This window comes from Phacochoerus africanus, chromosome 4 (genome assembly GCF_016906955.1).
Source record: "Phacochoerus africanus isolate WHEZ1 chromosome 4, ROS_Pafr_v1, whole genome shotgun sequence".
In the NCBI taxonomy this organism is placed as follows: domain Eukaryota; kingdom Metazoa; phylum Chordata; class Mammalia; order Artiodactyla; family Suidae; genus Phacochoerus; species Phacochoerus africanus.
The window spans coordinates 3,906,939-3,914,448 of NC_062547.1; the positions used below are offsets into that span (position 1 = coordinate 3,906,939).

Below are 7,510 nucleotides of genomic sequence, written 5' to 3' on the forward strand. Positions count from 1 at the left end.
ACATGGATAGGTGGCTTTATAAATGAGTGCCATATTTATAAGTGGGCCGGGAAGGTGCAGATACAGACAGGTGGTTAGATGGATGGATGATTAGATGCCCCATAAACAGATAGACTGGATCATAGACTATTTAGGTAGATGGATGGATGGATAATTGAAGGAGTGAAGGGTCGCAGGATGGAGGGAGGGAGGGAGAGCGGGAGGAATGGATGGATGGATGGATGGATGGGTCGTTGGGTGGATGGGCCAAGAGACGGATGAATAGATGGATAATTAAGCAATGAATGGGTCAATGAGCCAGTGGAGGGGTGGATGACTGGAATGAAGCATAGAAGTCTAGATGGAGAGATGGATTGAAGGTTTGGTGGGTGAAGGAATGGATGAGTCCTTTCTGATCTAACTCTAGTTGCACAAGGGACTTTCTCAGTCATCCAACACCCATCCCATGCTGAGGCTCAGCTCTGTTCTGGGGATTGTCAGAATTACCTCATGGAGCCAGAGTCCCCGCTACTATGCCAGCCACCCTGGGGCAGGCAGAAGAGGATTCCAACAAGAGAAGCTGGAGGGAGAACCCTGGGCTGGAGGAAGGAAGCCTGGGGATATCTCCAGCCTTGATACTGCCCTGACATACATCCCTGGAGGGCACTGCCATCTTGGGGACTCTGCCACAGGTGGGCAATCGGACAGGTGTGAAGGCCCAGGCAGATGCAGGTGGAGCCCTGGAGGCCCCTCTCCAGCCCCCAGTGCTGCTCCTCGGAAGTGGGAGTGGGCAGTGTCCCCAGACACACTGGCTGGGACCAGCTCCAGGGGCTTGTCCAGCTTCAGGACTAAGATTCCGGCCAAGAAAGCCAACTCACCACAGCCTGCATGCAAAGGCAGAGAGAAGACGCTTGGTTGGGCCAAATGTATCCCCTTGAAAGTGCGCTGGGCCAAGGTCAAGGCCTCCTCAGGACCCACGTTCCCATCTCCAGTCCGAGCCTATTTTGGACGCCAATGTGAGTTAGGAACTTGGTGATTTTCACGGGGAGGGGGAGTCAGGGAGGTCCTGGGATGGGGGCGGGGGCGTGGGAGGGGCAGCAGGGGATGGGAGCCATGATGCGCCATCCGTGCCCCAGAGCGGGGGCAGGAAAGGGCAGCGGCGTGGGCAGGAGGCCCTGGCAGTGGCATGGGCAGGGCTGAGGGAGCCAGGAGCCCTTCCAAGAGAGTCCCCTTGTCGGCTTGCCTTGGCCTTGGCAGTGTGGACAGCTAGGGCTGACTCCCACCACAGATCTGCCACAGTCTCAGGGTCACCGTGGGCCCCAGCCCTTCCCCCAGATATCCAAACTGAGGGGCCAGGCCTGGGAGGAGGGGGGGCAGCGAGGTGGGAGTCGGGGGCTCGCTGTTCCCAGCACACCCTGCCTGAGCCGCCTGCCCCCCACCGATCAGCCGTCAATCCCGTCCCCAGGGAGGCAGCGTGCAGGCCCTGGACCTTGTCAATCTGCGGGAACATTCGGAGCCTGAGCCCCAGCGTTCCCACGCCACGTCAGCTGCCAAGGAGGGGCCCCGACGGCAGTGTCCCCGCCTGTCCCAGACCACCCGCCCGCAAAGGTCCGAGTCTCCCATTGCACGACTTGGCAAACCAAGCCCACCAAAGACCCTCACGGCCGCCCAGTCCCAGAGCACGGGGTCTGGGTGGGGGGCGCACTGTTTCCTGGGCTCCTCACAGGCCCCCCTCCCCTTGTGGTGTGGGGTGGGGCTGCCAGCCCACCAAGGCAGAGGGCGCAGAGCCTCTGCGGGCTGTTCGTCAGGAAGCTCCACTGCTTCTGGAAGCCTCCCTCGAGGGCTGGGGTGGCACAGCTGGGGCAGGAGGCGAGCCTGGGAGGGGCCCCCTTTGTGCCCACACCTGCACTCTGTCCCCTCTGGGCCTCCCGCTTGGCCCAACCAGGGGCCTGAAATTCCTGTGACCCCAATTTCCCAAATCGTCTCTCCACCCGGCTGGCCCCCTCACTCTGACCATCCTGCACCCCCACGCCGACCCTCCGACCCTCCATTCCCACTGCCTCCTCACTGGTCCCTGGTCAGCCCTGGGTCATCCGGCTTTGAACTTGAACTCTGGGAAGCCCATCTCTGCTCCAGCTTCTTGTTTCCCAGCCTCCAGCACAGTCAGCATGGCTGGGCCCAGGGGCCTCTCTGCCCTCCTGTCTTTTCTCCCTTCCTGGGAAGGATTGGGGGACCCCCTGCCCCAGGCTCCCGAGGAGCCAGCAGCCTGAAAAGACCCCCCTCAGAGGTTTTGTGTAACTGTGTGGGACCCCCCCAGCACCCGCTCAGGACAGAGCCCACTGCTCTTGATGGTCTGGCAATTTCCTTCCCACCACAGAGGCGGAAAGCCCTCCCACCCGAGGGAGCAGACCCCCATCTGCCCCACACAGTATGGGGGTGTCTGGAAGGTCCCTGCTCCCCCAACCACTGCCCCCCAGAGGAAGGATGTGCCATCTGCCACATGCAGCAAGAGCAGCCCCTGGCCCACCCTCTAGACAAAACCCACGCAAGCCCAAGGGCCCAGAAAATAAAGCCCAATCTTTACCAAGGACCAATCAGAGCCTTTCCTACGCGCCTCCGACGGGAGAGACACGGAGTTTCTCAGGCTCATCTGACCTCAGAAGTGCTTTCCCCGGAGCATCTTATGGGACCATGTTTCCCGGGAGCCCTTTATGAGAAACACCCAAACTGTTCCTGAAGCCCTGGAGCACTGGGTTCCTGCGCTCGGGCCCAGCCCGGTGTGTGCTTGGGGTCAGAGGAGGATGCTGAGAAAGCTCCAGGTACCAGGCGTGGGCTCCCGGCTTCCCTCACCCACACTCAGTGCCTAAGGCCTGCAGTTGCCTCCCTGCTCTGAGGACTATGTGACGCTGAAGCCCATGTCACCACCACTGGGGGGCGGGGAGGACGTAGCTGCCCCTCCTGGGCCTCTGGAGACCCAGAACCGTCCCCCACAGCCAGGACGAGCCTGCAGCCCATGGCCTAGAACAAAGCTTCGGGAGGCAGCAGGAAGGCCCGTACAGGTGGCTGGGTCCCCTCCTCAGTAAAACAGGGGGGGTCTGCCCCTGACACCCCCCCACACCTCTCCCCGCCCTCCCCTGCCCACTGCCGCCTCCTCCCCGAGCTGGAGCCTCCAGCAGGCAGGGCCCCCAGGGTCCAGGAGGGCTGGCCACAGAGCTGGCCAATGTCGAACCCAGCCTGAGGGCCCCAGCACCTGTGAGTGGGCGTGGCAGGCATCCAGGTGGGCTCCAGGCAGGTACCCCCTGGCCCAGCTCCCCGGCCAGTGGCCCTCCTCCTTCCAGCCTGACCCTGGGTAGCCACCCACACTCTACACCGGCACCTCCGATCTGGCTGGAGCCTCTTTCCTTCTATTGATTCAGCGTCTAAGCGGACTCCCATTGGGTTTGTGAAGGGCTCTCCACGCCTCATCTTTCCGCTGGGGTCTTTCCCAATCCTCGGGGCACTGCTTACTTACCGCTCCCTCCTGAGTGCCAGCCAGCTCCCTCTTCCCCTTAACATTCCTGCCTCGTCCCCCCACCCCCTGCCCACCCCACCGCCCTGGCCATGGCCTTGCCTCACCACAGCGCCCAAGCCTGGCAACCTTAGGTCTGGGTGCATTGCTAGAGCTCAGGCATCCATTCTTTCCGTCCTTCCTTCACTTAACCAGCTTGGCTTTGCCTGGCTTTGCTTGGCGGTACCCGCAGCATATGGAAGTTCCCAGGCTAGGGGTCAAATCAGAGCTGCAGCTGCCAGCCTACACCACAGCCACAGCCACAGCAACGCGGGGTCCAGGCCATGTCTGCGACCTACACCACAGCTCATGGCCACACCGGATCCTTAACCCACTGAGAGAAGCCCGGGATCAAATCTGTGTCTTCATGGATACTAGTCAGGTTCTTAACCCACTGAGCTACAGTGGGAACTCCTAACCCACTTTTCTTGAGTGCCTCCTCTGTGCCAGCACAGGGCCCACATCCAAAAGCAGTGCATCTCTGGGAGCTGTTACAACCTCCCCTCACCTCCACCACGGAGGCCGATGAGGTTACGCCCACTGTACATATGAGCAAACTGAGGCCGGAAGTGGTTCTCATGGCTTTGTTCACACCACTGTAAAAGCCAGGACAGCAGTTCACGCCATCTGGACTGAAGCCTGGGAGGCTGTTCTGGCTGGCATTCCACCGCCTGATATGTAACACCGACCTGGGCCAGGTGGCTCAGTGACAGCTCCAAGCCTTGGGCCCCAGAAAGACCATACTTTGCAGAATGTGGCCAAGGCACTGACACTGTCCTGGCTGGAAAATTTATGCCCTCTCCCCACCGGCACCCTCTGTTCACCCACTGCGGGCACCCTGGCAGCACCCACCATAGAAACATCAGGCTTGGATGCCAGAGTGGAGACGGGTGACTCTGTTTCTAACTGGCCATTGTCTGCAAGGGGGGCGGGCACTGGGAGGGCACCCCCAGCAAGCCTCCATCCCTGCCCCTCGCCACCCGTCCTCCCGCCTCACACAGGCATCAGATCGAGGCCTGAGCCAGGGCTCCGTGCGAAATATTCCCCCTTCCTTCTTGACGCTGAGGCGCTGCAGCTGGGCTGTGGCTTCTTCAGAGGGTCCTCGCCTGACCGCCCAGGACTCCCCCCAGGTCTTAGCTCCCTGCGTGCCTCCGTGTTACCCACAGGTGACAGGACCCACGTAGGTGCGGTTGCTGCTGGACTGCTGCCCCCTCTGTGAGGACTTCACCCCCACCGCTTCAGGTGGGGTGATACCCGCCTGGCACACAGGAGGTGCTCGGTGAATACTGTTGAGGAGGACAACGGGGGGCCCTGACTCAACCTCCTGTGGGGCCTCGCTTGCTTCTGGTTTCCGCGGCTGAGATCCTGCCCAGCTCAGGGGACTCTCAGGAGGACACTGCCATGTCCCGCATTCTGCCCTCACACCAACCCCAAGTCCTGGCCACCAGCTTCAAGAGGGGCCCTGTGGGGTCACCTATGGGGCCCTAAGATGCTCGGTGCCAGGCTCTGTGTGCAGTAGGCACTCGGCAGTGCCCATGCTGGTTCTCTCCATTGTCCCCATGGGGCGGGGAATGTGTGTTTGCAGCAGGACGTGAGCAGGTTCAGTTCTGCTGTGGAAGCCGAGAGAAATAAACAGGAGCAAGAGTGTGACTTATAGACAGAAAGGGGGGAAGACCAGCCATGTCACCCTAAATCTGCCACCACGTGACACCCAGATGGTCCCCTTCTGCCCAGACACGCAGAGAAAACTACAGGTGTTTAGCCGGCCCCAGCAAGGCATAGGTGTGTTTCTCCCGTGGAGCAGGTGCACGCTGACTCCAGAACCTTCCATCTGCCTGAGTCCTGGGTCCACCTCAGCTCTTGGCCTCAGAGCCACAGGGCCGCGAGGGAAGCTGAGGCAGCTGAGCGAGAAGCCCCCACGTTCTCTCTCACTGCCCCTGCCTCCTGGCTGCCCACAACCCTCTTCCTGTCACCGGCTCCTCCTCCGGCCACCAGGCCTAAACCAGGGAAGCTGGTGGTTCCGCGTGTTGGCAAGTCCTTCCCAGGCACCCATTCTGTGCCAGGTTTGGGGCATTTGGGGCCCAGTTCTCTTCAGCTCCTTCTGGATCCTTCTAAATCTTTCTGGACCTTTCCGGATCCTTCTAGGGCCCTGCTCATGTCCCAGCCACACCCCTCTGCCTCATTGCTAGCTATTCTGCCCAGGGAGGGAGGGAGGCCTCCCTCCGTCCCAGGGTCTGAGGGCCCTTCTGGCCAGAGCCACTCACAACCTCATGAGACCCTTGGGCCCCAGGGGGTCCCAGTAGTAGCCAAAGGAGCCACCTGCAAGGATGGGTCCTTGAGCACCAGTGAGCCCCACAGTCATGGCCCAACGCACATCGGCTCCAGCACTAAAAAGACCTGTGGGCAATCAGTGGGGCAGGGGGATTCCAGGGACATATCCCATAGACGGGGCACAGAGCAGGGGCCCCGGTGGCATCAGAGGGGGCTTTGGAGCTGGGAGGGCTGAGCAGGGGCTGCAGCTCCGGTGCAGGCGGGAGAGAAGGAGCCACAGAGGCCCAGGGACCCCTGCACTTGGAGAGGCAGGCAGCTGTGCCTGGTGACGGGTGGCCTGCTCCGTGGAGGCAGAAGTGGCCCAGGCCCAGCAGGGGCCTTGGAACACAGCCTTCTGGGTCCCTTCATGGTGGGACAATGGGGACCGAGGAGGGGTCAACAACCCGCTTCAGGTCACACGGACAGTCCGTCAGGGAGGGAGCTGCAGGTTTGAGGGCCCTGGTCTCAGCCTCGAGCTGGCCCCTTTTGCCTCCCTCAAGTCCAAGAGGAGCAATTGGGTCTAGAGGGTAAGTGTCAAGGTCACACCAGCTGAGGCAGCCCAGAGCCCAGGGAGGAGTGCTGGACTCCCGTTTTCAGAACCACAGTGGGAAACGCTTCCCTGCCTCAGCCCTGGATATCCAGTTGTCATCGTCCGTTTACTCAGCTGTCATCCCTCCAGACTCGGCTGACACAGCAGGTGCTCATGGAGTGTTTGTGGGGTGGGGGTGGGGAGGTCAGCTGGGATGAGGGGGCAGATAGAGGGATGGATACAGTGCTATAGACTAAACATCTCCCCTCTGCAGTGCACACACTAGAACCCTAAGCCCCCCAAAGGGAAGGTGTGAGGAGGTGGGGGCTGTGGGTGACGAAGTCATAAGAGTGGAGCCTTCACGAATGGGATTAGCGTCCTTATAAATGACCCCAGAAATTTCCTTCCCCACCTCTGCCATGTAAAGACACAGCGATGCATCTGCCCTCTGTGATCAGAAAGGGGTCTTCACCAGCCAACAGAACGCCTGGGGTCAAAGGCACAGCTAAACAGGGGCTGGCCACATCCTACCCTCCCACCAAGGCCAAGGAGGGACCCCCAGGGAAGCCAGGAGGCAGATCCTGGAGGAAGGAGTGGCCGCAGGGCCCTGGAGTAGGGTTATGAGAATGAAGTTCTGGTTTCGGTCTGACCAGGATCCAAGACTACTGTTACCATGTAGAGGTGACATTAAGGGGAACTACAGGGACAGACCTTGGGGCACAAAGGAGGCCCTGCAGAAGAGGTCCGAGGCTGGAGGAAGAAGACATCTGAGGCTGAGGCTGAGGCTAAAGACCTTTCCAACCCATCCAGTCACCCTAGCAAAGCTGGTATCTGGCTCTTTAAGTCTTAAAGGGCCCTAGAGGTTTTACATGTGTCTGTTTCAATGGGGGGCACCAGGGAGCAACCCACCCCTTAATGCCACCATCCACCTGACAATTTCCAGGTGAATCCTGATATCCCAAGTGCAGGATGATGGCACATGTGAGCTCTGAGGAGTCTGGGGTAATATCTCCCTCAAAGCTGAACCTGGCTTCAGGAATCTCCAGGAGCTGAGCTTGCAAACGGGTATAGCCATGGACCCAACTTTCTAGACACTCCCTTCATCATCACCTAAGATTGGTTTTGCTCTCCTTCCCCCAGGCCAG

At 60.4% G+C, this 7,510-nt stretch overlaps 1 long non-coding RNA gene across 1 annotated transcript; it reads left to right on the top strand.

Moving 5' to 3' along the window:
* Positions 1 to 221: 221 nt before the first annotated feature.
* On the top strand, positions 222 to 2,569 carry LOC125123914 (uncharacterized). Its single transcript, XR_007134239.1, has 2 exons — positions 222 to 995; positions 1,445 to 2,569. It is a non-coding gene; the product is annotated as an uncharacterized LOC125123914 (long non-coding RNA).
* The last annotated feature ends 4,941 nt before the right edge of the window (positions 2,570 to 7,510 follow it).